This window comes from Erithacus rubecula (genome assembly GCF_903797595.1).
Source record: "Erithacus rubecula genome assembly, chromosome: 3".
NCBI classification, from domain to species: domain Eukaryota; kingdom Metazoa; phylum Chordata; class Aves; order Passeriformes; family Muscicapidae; genus Erithacus; species Erithacus rubecula.
In genome coordinates, this window is record NC_136689.1 from 61,318,880 (window position 1) to 61,333,382 (window position 14,503).

The window sequence follows — 14,503 nt, forward strand, 5'->3', positions numbered from 1 at the left end:
TGCTTCCTCAAAGTTTTCTTTTCTCTGTACTTCTCACATCCTATGTCCAAACCAAAATGAGCTATATAATTATAATAATAATAGTATTAATAATAATAACAACAGCTCCCTTTCAAACAAAAGTATCTCTGTTTTCTGTATGACCTTGTAATTCCACTGAGAAGCCTTATAAGGTGAGGAGGATACCCTCCTGTTCCAGTGTTTCCCATCCCTGGTTCCCACAACCTTTTCTGGAAGAGGTTTAGACTCTAACTAATATGCCCACTTGGGACATCAGGCATATCAGAGTAAAATTTATGTTGTCTTCCCTACTGGTAGAAATTTTGCAAGGTTCATTATATCCTGCTGCTAGTCAGGGCAAAGATATTTGTGTTCTGATTTTGGGCTTTGTGAGATAGAACAGAGGATTGAAAATTTAGCTGTTTAGGTGACACCTACTGTTGGTGTGATCCTGGGAGAACCGTGGTGATTATTTCATGGCCAACCTGTTGCTTGCACATTGTCTTAAAGATTTTCTGCTTCACTCTAAACTTAGTTTTTCCCCTTATTCCTCAGTTATGCTGCCATAATGGCTTGCACACACCATGAGTACCCTCAAGCAGCTGGTTTGGATTAAAAATAATAGCAAGAGAAAGATGAATTGAGACTTTTTGCCAGGCATCTTCATTTTTAACCTGCATGAGACTGTTATCTCTTGTTTGGAGTATGGTTGTAGGAGCAGCTGCCAGTGCAACCAGGGGGACATCCTCTTCCTCTCTTGGGGCTAGCAAAGGGCAGGAGGTCTTGTCCCTTACTCTGTACCTGCTCCTGATGCCCTGCACAGTCCAGCTTTCCATATGAGTGGGATTTCTACATTATCAGTCTCCACAAACTGCACTTGAATACTCTGGGCAAAATATTTTTGGAAAAATATTTGGCAGGCTTGAGCTGAGGGAATTCAGACCCTGAGAGGCAGCTAGGTGGTTCAGGTATAATAACAGGGAACTCTCAGTGCCTTTGGTACTTTTCAGATTAAAACCAACAAAAAATCCCAGACCCAAGATGAAAACGTTTTCTGGCTTTCATGGAAGGCAAGGCATCATTTCAGTACTTCTTCTTCAAGCATCACAAACTGTTGAACTATTATTACAGTTGGTACTTATGTTGCTGTGACGGATACTGTTCTTGTTTTTGTTTCCATTTACACCCCACACAGACTTTTACCTATTTTTTCTTCCTGCCTGAGCTTCCTCTTTGCAGACAGACCTTTTCTGACTGAGTTCCTTCTCTTAAGGTGTTAGTGGTGCATATTGAGTGTTTTTATCTTGTCTTCTTTTTTCCTTTTAGGCTTTTTGTTTTATTTGGCTGAATATGCAATGTTTTTTTCAATCTAGGTTATTTTGCAATCCCAGAAAGTGTTGTGTCAGGAATATTGGGTAAAGAAAGGACATGCAGGAAGATGATGAGGGGGCAAACAGGTCTGAAATGGAACGTGGGTTGACTGCCTCAGCTTAGCAAGTTTTCATAAGTTATGACCTCCTTGTCTTCCCCCTCTTCTTTTTATTTCTCAAAATCAAACTTTACAGTTGTCTGTTCACTGGTGTGTGTAACTAATGACACTCTTGTAATAAAATACACCTTTAAAGACTGTAGATTTAACAATGTACTCTGAACCAATCTTTATATGTAAGTTACTGCCAACCATCCCTGTTGTAGATTTTCCTCAGGTCAAAACTAGGTAGTGGATGCTCCCAGTGAGTTACTGGGCTTAGCTATAGATAGTTAGGGACTGGCAGGCATCTGTGGGGGAGGTAAATCCCTATCAGCCTGGCTGCCAATCACTGACAAGTATTTCTTATTTTACATGGATATTCCAAACAGAATAGCACAACAGTAGAACCCCCAGCCAAGGGGATGAAGGTTTATCACATCTATTTATTTTCCAGTTTCAACCCCTTTTCTAGTAACATAGCTTGATTGAAGAGCCATAGAGAGAGCACTGTGGTGGAAGGAAGGAGATTGCTGTTATGGTGAAAATGTGCAGATGTAATACACTACTGCACATTTTGTTTGGAAACCTACTTAGATACTTGGTTTGATGGAGCAGGATTTTTGAATGCAGTGTCCTGACAGTGTTAGGCTTCAAATGGTTCCAACTAGAGGAAACTTCTTGTACAACCACGTTTACTCTTACACTAAAATTCTCATATCCCTTTCTTTTTACATGTATCATTTTATATTGCAACACTATTCTGGAACAGTTCTAAAAGTCTGCAGCCTGCCTTTTGTGATCCTGCAGATTTCAGCTGGCAGTGGTGGTGGTAAAGAGGAAAAGGAGTATATGTACAGCTTTGCCCCTTCACAGCCTACAAATAAGTCCAGAAAACTGTAAGCCATTCTTACAGAGTAAGTGGAGTTTGGGGGAGGATTGGCAGTGGCAGTAGTGGCAAGCTCAGTATTTCAAAATACTTAGATTTGTTTGAGTTTACTCTCAAAAGGATAGAAAACATCTGAGCTGTGTGTATTACTGTGACCAGGTCTGAGGGGAAGCAGCGGGGTAATCCCAAGTAGTAAATACTACTTTCAGCCAGTAAAGATGAAAACTGTAAATTATTTTAACAAGTGGCAAAAGCCAAGCATTCAAATGTTGCACTGAATGTCTTGTGCAATGGGTTGCTGTCTAGGTGCCATGTAAATGAGAGAACTTACTGGTTTGGTCAATGCTGTGGATATAGATGAACAAAACTTGGTGTATGGGCTTGATAAACTACCAGATCAGGTGGTCTTCACTGTGTAAAGATGGCACATTTTTCAAAACCTATGAACAAAAGTTACTGCTGAAGGAGAAGTGTAGCTTCCATGTAGCTGCATGTTTTTGTTGTGAATCTCCAGTTTCCAGCTTTGATTCTCAGTTGAGAAAATCAATAGTAACTGGCCAAAGGTGTTTGGTCTCTGTGCTGGATGCTCATACATTTTTATGGGCAACTCTAAAGACTACAACCACTGGCAATTAATAATAGTGTGCAGTGACAGCTGTATGTTTTCTAGCAACAAGTTGCCTACCTTACCCAGCAAAAGACATGCAGAGCAGGCTTGATGTGGCAGTATGGTAATAGGCTATTGCTTGCTTCCTGTTACTAATCAGATGGCTACTCATTTATATGGCCCCCTTCCCAGAAATCCACATGGGGAATTGCCAAATGTACAAATGCATTTATCCTTTATTGTAAAGTTGTGTTAGTAGAGGGTATGCCAGGTGGGAAGAGGTTGACTAATTTTGATAATTGTTAAACTTCAAAGTGGGGACTTTTTTTAACTTAATGTTAGAATATTCTCTGTGTTAAGGAGAAAAAAGATACTGGCTTATTTAATAAAAAAAAATAGGATTAGAGAAATTTCCTCTCTTGTAGTAGCAACAGAGTGGATGAACATTGCCCACTGGGCCAAGGGTGTGCAGAGCTCCTGGGAGAAGGCACTTTGTCCAGTTCTTTTGCAGGGAAGGCTGTTGGCTGCAGGAGAAAGGAACAACCCACTGGGGAGCAGTAGTGTTTTAAGCTGTCACAGCTAGATTGGCCAGAAATTGCTTATTAGGAACCTTCTGAGGCCTTTAATTAATACAGCAGCTTTCTGCTAACGGTCTCAAGCATGTGACAGTCAGAAGTGTGATTGTGCACTACAGCAAGGCCAGCCCATGGGATGTGCTCCTGCTCTTTGCCTTGTGCTGGCTCCCTGCTGCCTCCTCCTTTTCCCTGTTTGTCTTTTTTAAATTTTATTTTTAGATGCCAGTTTAACTCCCTGAACTGGCTCATTGTGGAGCAACAGGAGGGCTAAGGTTTGTCAAATGAAAAGGTGGGAGTATGTGTGCAAGGAGGGGGAGACAAGCATGCTGATTTCCCTTGGCTGGTGGCTGCACAGCTGCTAGGCTGGCAGAGCTATTTTGCACCCTCAGCACAAAAAAAAAAAGCCAGTCAAGGGTAGGCAAGCTTTTGCATATTAGGCAAGCTGCTAATTTAAGTGTTTTCTTTTAGTGATACATCCTTTTCAACGTGATTTGCAAAGGACTTTCTTGCAGTAGAGCTGTCAAAAGGTTGAGGGGACTTAGGGATGGGGGGGGTTTCCCTTTTTTTTCCTTCTTTTTTACTCCCCTCTTTTTTTCTCAAATTGTTTTTATAGTTAATAATGAGCAGTCTCTTTAGCACTAGACTTAGCACCTTTCATGCAAGATGTAAAACAAGGTCAATCCTGTTCCCACATTTGTAAGTTTGTGAGGGATTTCTCTTGGTGTATTGTAGGTGATGGAGAGAGCAGTGTATTATGACTTGGGTCTGAAAGCAGGAGACTGCTCGTAATATCAAAGTGTTTTTCCAGGACCTTTTTAGTGAATAGTCTTTTCACTAATTGGAACACTATATAATGTATTTGTGTTCAGCTGTTGCCTGCTACAACACAATGCAAGCCCACTTATCAACCAGGTGCTTCTGTGATTTTTTTCTAATTTCAGCAGGCAGTGCAAATCTGTACTAGTTGTTTGCGTATGAAGAACTACATTAATCCACAATAAAACCAAAATGGCAATGAGATTTATGTATAATAATTTTTTAACACCTCCCCTGCCCCCCTTCTGGGAATGCTGATATGATTGGAATATATTTTTAGTGCAGCACATTTATATTTAAATAACAAGCCTTATAAACAAAGCAATAATAGTCCATTGGAGTGGATTTGCAGAGGAATAGTAAAAAGACAGATTACCTGCTTTATAATGCAAGTCAAGAAGATCATTGTATGTCATTTGAAAAGGAAGAAATCAGGTGATTAATGTTCTTTCAGTGTTTTCATAAGGAATAAACAGAAGTTGTGACATCAATTCTTCTATCCGACATGCAAAAATACAAAAAAGTACAATCATCTGGGAACACTTGAACTTTGTGGGTAGGCAGCTATGTAAACAACTTGTTTGAGTAGTGATTTAGTAATTATGAAGGTATGATTTATAGCAAGCTGAGAAGTGCATCATGTCCAATTCCAACTTGCTTGTTCTCACCTGCCACCTTTTCAGAAGTTGCAGGGGAGGTCTCCATGACCTTGAGTTTGGACTCATTCACTGAGGGATCAAGGAAGCTTCCAAACCAGTTGGGATAGGTACAGTTGTTTTCTGTTGTTCTGTCTTTGGCAAACAATCCTTCAGCTGCCTGAAAACCCTAAGTGTGATTCACATAATTCATGTCTCACCCCTGGGTATGACAGGCCAGACGGTGATTGCTGTAAGTTCAGGGAGAGGTTGCTCTAAACTGATGTAGGAAATAGTTGAAAAACACACTTCTTTAAAGCAAATTTGTTTGCCAGTGTGAAAGAAAATTTTTGAATGTAAATATGCCATTATTGGTATAAGACTCTAGCCTGATGTTTGGGCTAACATAACTCTTTGCTGCATCTGATGTGGTCCTATGTGCTGTGCAAAGATAATGATACTAAAAAAGAGAGTGCCATTCAAATATTTCAAAGTAGAAGTGTGTCCTCATATGCCAAGTTCTAAGAATATTGGTAGTGGGGTTGTTTTGTTTTGTTATGTTGTTGTTTTGGTTGGGGTTTTGGATTTGTTGGTTTGGTTGGGGTTTTTTTAATAAGTATTTGAAGATTGTACTGTATACTGGTTTGGAGAAAATCCTATTCTGTCTTTATTCCGGTGGCTGATATGTTGAATGTATAAGTGATAGTAGGAGTATATTCTCAACATGTTCTTTGCAAATGACAGTGGAAATATGGGCTACTGCTGATTGACCCAAACTGACAGCAGTGTGGGTATTAGTGTTTTTATGGGTCAGACCGAGATTGCAGTGTGGGTCTTGAGACTCCCAGATGGATGACAGAGGCTTGGAGTTGTTTGAATACTGCTCAGAAATCAGTCAGTCCATGTCACCAGCATCTCAGTTTGGGATTGCAGGAGTTTTCTAGGTCTGAACTTAATTTCAGAAGTATAAATCTCCATATTGTAAAATATCCTCTAGAATCTAATCAGGTCTCTTGTATTGGATAGAAAAAAATCACAGGAATTTTATATATATATTACCTTGCTTATGCTGGTATAGTGCTTTTTCTTTCTCTTCTTCCATTGTTGAGTCCAGTAGCACAGAATTTCTTGGGGGAAACTAATTGTTTTTTTTCTTCATAACCCCAACATTTGTATATTTAGGCTTTTTAGCAGTGTGTTTATTGTTAAATAATTTGTTCAGTAATGGTCATGTTATCATGATGTTTTGATTTTATGCCTTTTATTTTATTTTTTTTTTTGCTTTTCTCTCTTGGTATTTGTTCTTGGCTCTGATTAAATAAACTAAAGCTTAAGGGTTCTTTGACCATGTGGAAAATTATTTGGAAGTTTCTTATTTTTTCTAGTTATATTACAGTCTGTTTCCTCTGGTAGCATCCTTCTTTCAGCTTTCAGACAAGTTCTCCCCTGTGTTTCATAGTCGTAGTTACTATGGAGATATCTGTCCATTCTTCCTCTTTTCCTTCCTTGCCCTTCTCCTTTCCTGGGAGTTCCTGCAGCTGTTACTTATCTTTTCAATAAAGTAAGTACACTTTGTACAGACTTTGTTTCTGATATCTCTTCTGTTGCAACATATCATTTGCCTGTAATGCTTTAATTTTCATGAAATCCTGTAGGTATTTGTTTATATGGACAAAAAATTTGGGATATGAGTAGAGAGTGAGGCGGTCTCTAGTTAAAAGGGTCACTTCTGGAGCTATTATCTGATTTGATCTTTCTTCACAGTTGAAGAGCTGTTCATTGAAGTCGTAATTCTGTAAAATGAATTAACTGGTAACATTTGTGTGTGTGTGTATGCTGAGTGTCAAGGACAGCTTTTAGAATTTATTTATTTTAAACGGCAGCTTTTGGAATTTAATATAAACATATTCTGGTGCAAGTTAAAATTTCTCGGGTGAAGAAATGAAAACTTGAGACAACACATCGTTAGCCTTTTAAGTCAGAGAGACTTTTCTTTACACCTCATCATAATTTGATAGCTCTTTATATACAGCTTTATATATTCCAGTTTAACAGAGAAACAGGATGTTTGGGTAGTCAGCTATTTTGCAATAGATATTTTCCTTTGCATGTGTCCTGTTGTATTTCTAAACCCCTTCTCTTGGGGAAGCATTGTTTCACTTGGTGTCTTGTGGTTTGATATTAATGCTTTGCTGAATGATTTGGATTTGAAATGTGCTCTCCAACAAAGAAGTTCCACCACAACTGCCTGTCCGAGCAGACATCCCACCTGGAAAGACAGTGCAGCTGCACTACACTTTTGATGGGTGTGTTTCTTCTGCATCTTCAGAGGCTTTTCCCCTCTTTCTTTGGAGCCATCTTGCACTAGGTGATTAGTACAGAGTTATGCTGTTTTCCTTTGGCCTTCTGAGCACTGTGCACAATCAGGAGCCCACTGAGAAAGACCCTCTATTTTGTGCATAAATAACCCACCTTGGTCTGTTGGTCAGATAATGCAAATCTCTTTGCCTCTCCTTGAGACTGTTGGGTTGAAATTGCAGCCTGAAAGCCCATGAGTGATACATAATAAGGAGTCATGTCCTTCCCTTGACCCCACTTGTGGGGGGTCTGGCATGGTTTGTCACCTGGCAAAGCAAAGGTAGGTGGTTTCTGGGGGTCAGTGGAGCTGGTATTGGACAGATGCCCTGGGCACCACAGGGACCACAGCAGAGGTGGCTTTGGGGAAAAAAATTAACAGGAGCAACATCAGTCTCTCTGGGGGTGGCTCATTACTCTGATCAACTCAGACGTTCAGAATAACATTGCTCTGAGTTTTATTCTAAGCAAGCAATGTCATCTCCTTTGGCAATTCCTAGTCCTGGTGAGGCAAGAGACTCTCAAACCTTTTACTTTTTGTCTCCTGTGCTTTTTGATTATGCTTTAGATTATTCCTGGCCTGCTGACAATTTGTTCTGCAAGTTGTCAAGCAAAATGTGCATTTTAAAATAAATTACTCTAAAATTTTAATCAACTCTTTTTTTAGAAGGGAGTCTCGTGTTTGTCTTTTGCATACGTCTAGTTCGCTGTTAAGCAGCTGGGACTTTCTTGATTACTTCTATTTTTAGTGACATCTTCTTTACACCTGCACATTAAAAATCATGAGGTTTTCTAACAGAGATTGAGAAGTCTTTCGGTCTCCCTGATTCTTAGGTCAGAAGCCTGAAATCAAGCTGGCCCTCTAATTTCAGTATCTTGGTGTGCATGGGCTTCTTATGTTTGTCTTACACTAAAAAAATTGACCACTATTGATTTTCCTTGAAAGTTAGTTCATCCCACCTGGTTAATTTGTAACAGAACAAGAAGACAAACTAGGTGTGGTACAATTTATGAGACTCTCACTTTTAGGTCTCTAGGCCTGTGAAATCCTCTCATTACCTGAAAATTAAGAGTGTTAAATAATACCTAGGCAAATGGTACCATGCAATCAAGGTTTAATTTTTACCCATTTTATTTAATTTCTGTTATATAGAAATCCTGCTGTTCAATTCAGTTGTTGATACATGTGCTGTATGCCATCCCAGATAAAGAGTATTTAATTGCTCTCAGTTTCCAGATGGACTGCAAAATAAACTGGAAAAGTGAATCAGATGAGAAATGCAAAAACTGGGGAAATAACATTTGAGTAAAGATCATGCTCTTTTTATCAGGAAAATCAGTTAAAGTAATTCAGAAAAAACAACCTACATGAAAAAACAGTTTGATTTCTCCTTGAAGCTTTTGGTTGCTGAACCCTTATAAAACATAAATTCAGACATTTATTCTTCTTTGGGCTGTACAACCCACAGTATCCCTAAGTAACCTAGGTGCCAGGTAGCCTTTGTTCACATTCTTATGTGACCTTGCACAGCACTTAATCACCCTATGCCTCTTCTATCTTCAAGTTTAACTGGCAGAGTTTTGAGCAGTTAATGATTGGAGTAATAGTTGTTTATTGTTTTCAAGGGCAAAGTATAAGTAAATTATATTATTTTTATCTGTTTTGAATATGTGTCCATTTTGGGCTTTATTTATTGCTCTTCCTTTTTCTGATATTAAATTAACACAATATTCATAAATAAACAAAAAATAAATTCTCTCCCTGAAGGAGGATTTTGAGAGTGCTTTATCAGCACAACTGCATTCAAATCTATTTTTAAATAACAAGAGTCAAATCCTGCATCCACTGAAAGTGCTTATTTATTATTGATTTCAGTGGATAGGACATTTTCCTAAGATGTCTGCAGGCTGAAGAAAGCTGTAAATTAAGTGCCTGTGGTTTTGACTGCACTTGGAGTAGCCCTTCAGAGAGTCTTGTTTATTTTCCTTTTCAATGGTCATGCTCTGTGTTTGCCTGCTGGAGTTTCACACCACAGAACGAGCCATCGGAGAGTGATGCCGTGTACTCTGTGCCGTGTATTTCCCCAGGCTCTTCCTGGCTTGTGCCATCCTGTTGCCTCTGCTCAAGGTGGTCAGTGTGAAGTCTGAGAAGTTGTTCATTGACTGGATGGGCTGACTGCCAGCCTGGGTTTCATACTTGTTGGATGTTTGATTATTTCAGTGGCAGAGAAAGGCGTTCTCTTCACCCACAGGATTATTTGTTCGAAGCCTCTGTGCAGTCTGCGTTGGAGGAGCTGTGTTGCATTGTTTGCCCCAAAGCTGTAGTTGTGCAGGGTTACTAATTCAGTGGGACTACAAAGAGAATATGCCATTCATTGTAAAAATGGAGTAAACTCTCCTTTACACTTTCTTCTAGTGTTATGTGGTAATTCACTGAAACTACTCAATATTTTATACCGAAATTTCCCCATTGTATCCTAAGCCATCCTGTGTTCCTCTTATTTCAACTCACAGAAACTTCTCAGTATGAAACTTTATTCCAAATTGCAGTCATTATTTTCAGCTTCTTAGTTGCATCTTCTAGAGCACTGGTTTCCAGCCCGTTACTTTGAAACTTCTCAGTTTCAGGAAACTTAAATTCTTTAGCTGTTTGGTGTGTGTAGGTGTGTGATTCCATGGTGTTACCTGCTGTCTGCAGTTCAAGGCTTCAGATTGATTTGCTTCTCTATCAGGTTTTGACGTGCCATTCAAAACCCTCTGCCAGCCTGGGGATGCAGCTGTATGCTAATTTCCCAGTTTGAACAAAACACTCATAAGTCACTACCAAAATACTTGGTTTTCTTGATACAGAGGGAGGAAGTTTCTGGGCTGGGATGGGTGAGAAAGGCAGGGTCTGGGTCTGTAGCTGTTTCTTGTTTCTTCTCAGCTCTGCGAGATGAAGTTTCTTTTCCTGAGATGGAGCTCTGATGTTAGAAATGCAGCTCTCTCACATCATCATTTCTAATTCTTAACATGAAAAAAGCAAGTTGAAAGAGAATTTGTTACAACTTCTTGTTATTCTGTCTTCTAAAAGGAAGTGTGAATGTAATCTTCACATACCATATCTTCATATAACGATTTTTAAAGGCCCTTTGGTCTGAAGTAGTGTTTGACATGAGGACAGGCAACAGTATTTCAGTATCTGGGCAGATTTCCAGACCCTGATACTGTATGCTTGTTCTGACCTATCTTTTTCTCTGGGTGTTCTTTTTCCCCAAGACTTCTTGCTGCTCAGGGGACAAGTCTTTTAGAGCTTGGTATTCCCAGCTTAAAAAGCAACCTGACAAAAACTCCTTCAAGTTGAAGCTTGAGACACACATATTCAGGAATATTTTTTTTACATTTCAAATAGACTAACCTGTTGAGTTAGACACCTTTCTTGTGGGGGGAAGAGGAGAGGGCAAAATTATGGACAGCATTCTAGCAAGATGCTTTGAGGAAATAGATCAAGAAGGCAGGTGTTGAAGATGTAGGGCAGTGTTATTCATTATTTCAAATAAAATATAGGAAGAAGAAAGTCTTCTCTTGCCTTCCTGGACATTCCCCCCCCCCCCCCCCCCCCCCCCTCCCAGGTACTAATAAGGGTAGCAGAATTCCTCTTCGCTTTTCTCGCTAAGGTTCATTTTTTTTAACATAGTGTGAAGAGTGTTTTGCTCTTCTGAGGTAACCTTTTTCTGACTATTTGCTGTTTTATGTATGAAAAGTACAGAACTCCTTAGTCCTTGAAACAGAAATCTGGTTGTGCTGCTTTCTGTACTTCTTTAGTGATCATTAGTCAATCCAGGATGTGTGAATTAGTTGTTGACTTTTCTTGCTTTGTTTTCTTCCTTATTTGTTCCTTACTCTGCTGTTTCTTTGGACCATCCCAGCCTTTTCTATTGAAGTGTTTTTCTTCTAGGTTTTATTCAATAGAATCCACGTGGTTTCCCAATATGAGCCTTAATGAAAACAAATGTTTATGGTGTTTCCTGAGCATTAGGTGAGCCGCTATCTTTAATTATGAAGGGCTTGGAGATGGAGGAGGAAACCCACTTATTGGCAACAAAGGGCCCTAGGACTGTTTGTGCTTGGCTCATTCATCTGTCTCTGCTTTGCAGACAAGTGAGACTTTCTGAGCATTTGAATACAGTTTATTCTATCAATTAGAAAAGAACAAAACAAAACCTGTCTCTTACATTGCTTAAATACCTATTAAGCCCATGAACGGAATACTAATTTCAGTGGTTCTCTATAATGAGCTCTAAATTTCTGAGTCATGTCAGCCATGGAGCCTCTTAACAAGGATGTGGGAAGCCCCACCAAAAAACCCTAATGTCAATCTCAATTCCTTAATAATTTTGATGACTGTAGAAATAAAAAGCTCCAAAACATTGCATAGTGGTTATTTTCCAGATTGAATGTAACAGGGAGGATTTATGAAGATTTTTCAGCTCTGTTACTGGGGTGGATGAAACACAGAGCAAGAAGGTCTGAGCACTGGCAATACTCAATGCCAGCAGCAGCACACCTCATCAGCTGACAAGCCCTTGAAAGTTCTTAAGTGGGATGAGATATGAGATTAGATGGAGTTTTGTGTTTCTTTTCTTTTTGCCCTCCCCTCCCTTCATATGAATGCCAGCACATATAAATCATGGTGCTTTGCTGGTGCAAAGAGCTGGTGTTGCACTGCAGAGCAGAGCTCTACCAGCTCCACAGGAAGGCAGAAATGATAACTGAGGTGCATGTGTGAGAGTCCTTTACCTCTGGATGGGTGTTGCTTTGAGCTCCTGTGGATTTTAATTAGGCAGTGCAGTTATGCTGGGCACTACTTGCATTTCAAAGCATAGATGTTGCTTGAATGTCATTTATTCTTCCTTTTAATTCACCTACAAGTAACTTGGTCCAGCTGCACAGTCCCTGTAGAAGAGACTGCTGAGTGCACTGTGACAGCTTGTATGCTCCCTGTGCACCACAGAAAGTGCTCTGCTCATTCCTCTGGAAAATTCTGTTATATAATGCAGCACAGTGCTCTGCTGTGTCTGCTGGGGGATCACCCCTCTGTTAGGAGGGTTGCATTGTCAAGTTGGATGTTTTAAGGATAAAATTCAGCATTACTTAATGATATGTGAAATGTAACTTAATGCATTTATCACTGCTTTAAATTTTCTGTCCTGGCACAATGAACATGCCACAGTGTGAGCTTCATTTTCTCCTTAGACTGTATTATTTGTATTATTGGCAAATGTGCTCATTTGTACTAGGGAGAGAAAAATAAAGGCAGGGAACCTTGAGAAATGCCAGCTAATAAAAAATAAGACAGTTGTGTTTTCTAATAAACAATGAACATAGTAAAACTGGTGATGCTACAGGCATCTTGTGTTATTGATGAAAACAAACTGCTTACTGACATCTGCAGCAACCAGCCCTTGAGTGGTGGCATCCCAGAGTCCCCCCGTGCCATGTGCTAGGCAGAATTGCTGGAATTCACAGTATGAGACTTTCAGGTTTTGAAGGGGTTTCATTTGTTTGGTTTCCCCCCCTCAGGCTTTATTTTTTCTTGTAGATTTACATTTCTTATACAATAGGAAATATAAATAAGATAAATACAATAAATCCTATAAATAAGAATAAGGGAATAGCTGCTGATTTCTTGGAGATGGTGTGAAAAGCCGTAGGTATTTCTTTCAGACAGCTGATTACTTCAGCCTTCTGAAATCCCCGTTATTAACAGTTACAATCCATCAGCACTGCTCTGGAATAGCTTTTCACATGCTGTAGACTCTTCCCTGCTTCTCCTGAAGAATTCCTTCTCTCTGCTGCATCCCACCACCTGACACAGAAACTACACATTTCTGCAGGTTGTGAACATCCTCTGCTTCATGAGTAAATTCACTTAAGTACCAAACCTTCTGCATCAAGTTGCACTTAGCATGAGGAAACTTGGGTTCAGCATATGTAGCTGCTGTAACCTTGCTGTATTAGGAAGCTGATTACTTAAGTTTTCCTATTTATACTGCTATTTGTAAAGTACTTGTAGATCAATAGGGTTTCCCCCCCACCCCCTAGGAGCTGTTTGTGAGATTCTGTAAATTGAGATATCATCGTTTTTTATTCATATTTCTTGTCTAGAAGCATGTAAGTTGATGGAGGAGAGAGTACTACATTGTTCTCTAGTAGAATTCAAATGATTCACTTAAATAATGATAAACCCTAACTTTTGATATATCTCACTTTTTACAGCATCTGTCTAGATGGGGGAGGTTGATATTCTGGATCAGCTGTTCCAAAGACAGTGCCTTGAGCATGATTTTCCTCTGTTGAGTGGAATGCAGAACATTAAAACCTTGCCCAGAAATACTTTCAGAAAATTCCCTCTTATTTGCCTAGAGAGGGGTGTGGAGAAAGAGCTGCCCTGAGTTGTTGCTTATTCACTATAACCCAGGAAACCTCACGGCCACTGTGGAGGGCATTGACACCACGGATCATCTCTGCTGCATTGGGCTTGTAGAATATGATAGATGATAAAGCTTTCTTTCCCCCCTCCTTCCCCCCCCCTCTTCTGGTTTCCCTCCTAAAACCTCCTTTCTTCAGGGAAATGATTGTATTTAATAATTGGCTGCTAAATTCTTCTAAAGGAACTGCTCAGTAAAACCAAGTAGTCATTTGTTTGACGCTCCAGTGCTGAGCGAATGTGTGAGCTACAACAGCTGCTTTGCTTTGCATCTGCACTTTGAGGGTGTTGGCATTCCTCTGGATTCTTTTGGATTTAGAAAACCTTCCTTAAAGGGCTAAAGCCTGAAATGGTCTGAAACTCTTGAGTTCACTCACAACCATGTTTTGTAGGTATTATGGTATTTGGCCACCAACTGTGGTAGCATGAGTTCCTAAATCTGGAGGAGTGTTTTAGTTTGGATTTTGCATTGCTTTTAAAGCTTTTCTTTCCCCTTGGGGAAGGGCAAAGGTATGTAAAATGCAGTTAATTATGACAGTTTATTATCTCATTAAATTATTAAATACCTTCTGCTAAGCATATTATAGCAATCTAAAAATCAGCTACTCGTATTTCTGATGTTTGTCTCCAATTATGGCTTTTCACTGCAGATAACTTACATATGTATATGTGCATGTGTGTGTGCATGT

At 39.6% G+C, this 14,503-nt stretch overlaps 1 protein-coding gene across 3 annotated transcripts in view; it reads left to right on the forward strand.

Moving 5' to 3' along the window:
* JARID2 (jumonji and AT-rich interaction domain containing 2) overlaps positions 1–14,503 on the forward strand; it is a 205,713-nt gene that overhangs the window by 118,269 nt on the left and 72,941 nt on the right. The gene's annotated exons all lie outside the window — the stretch shown is intronic.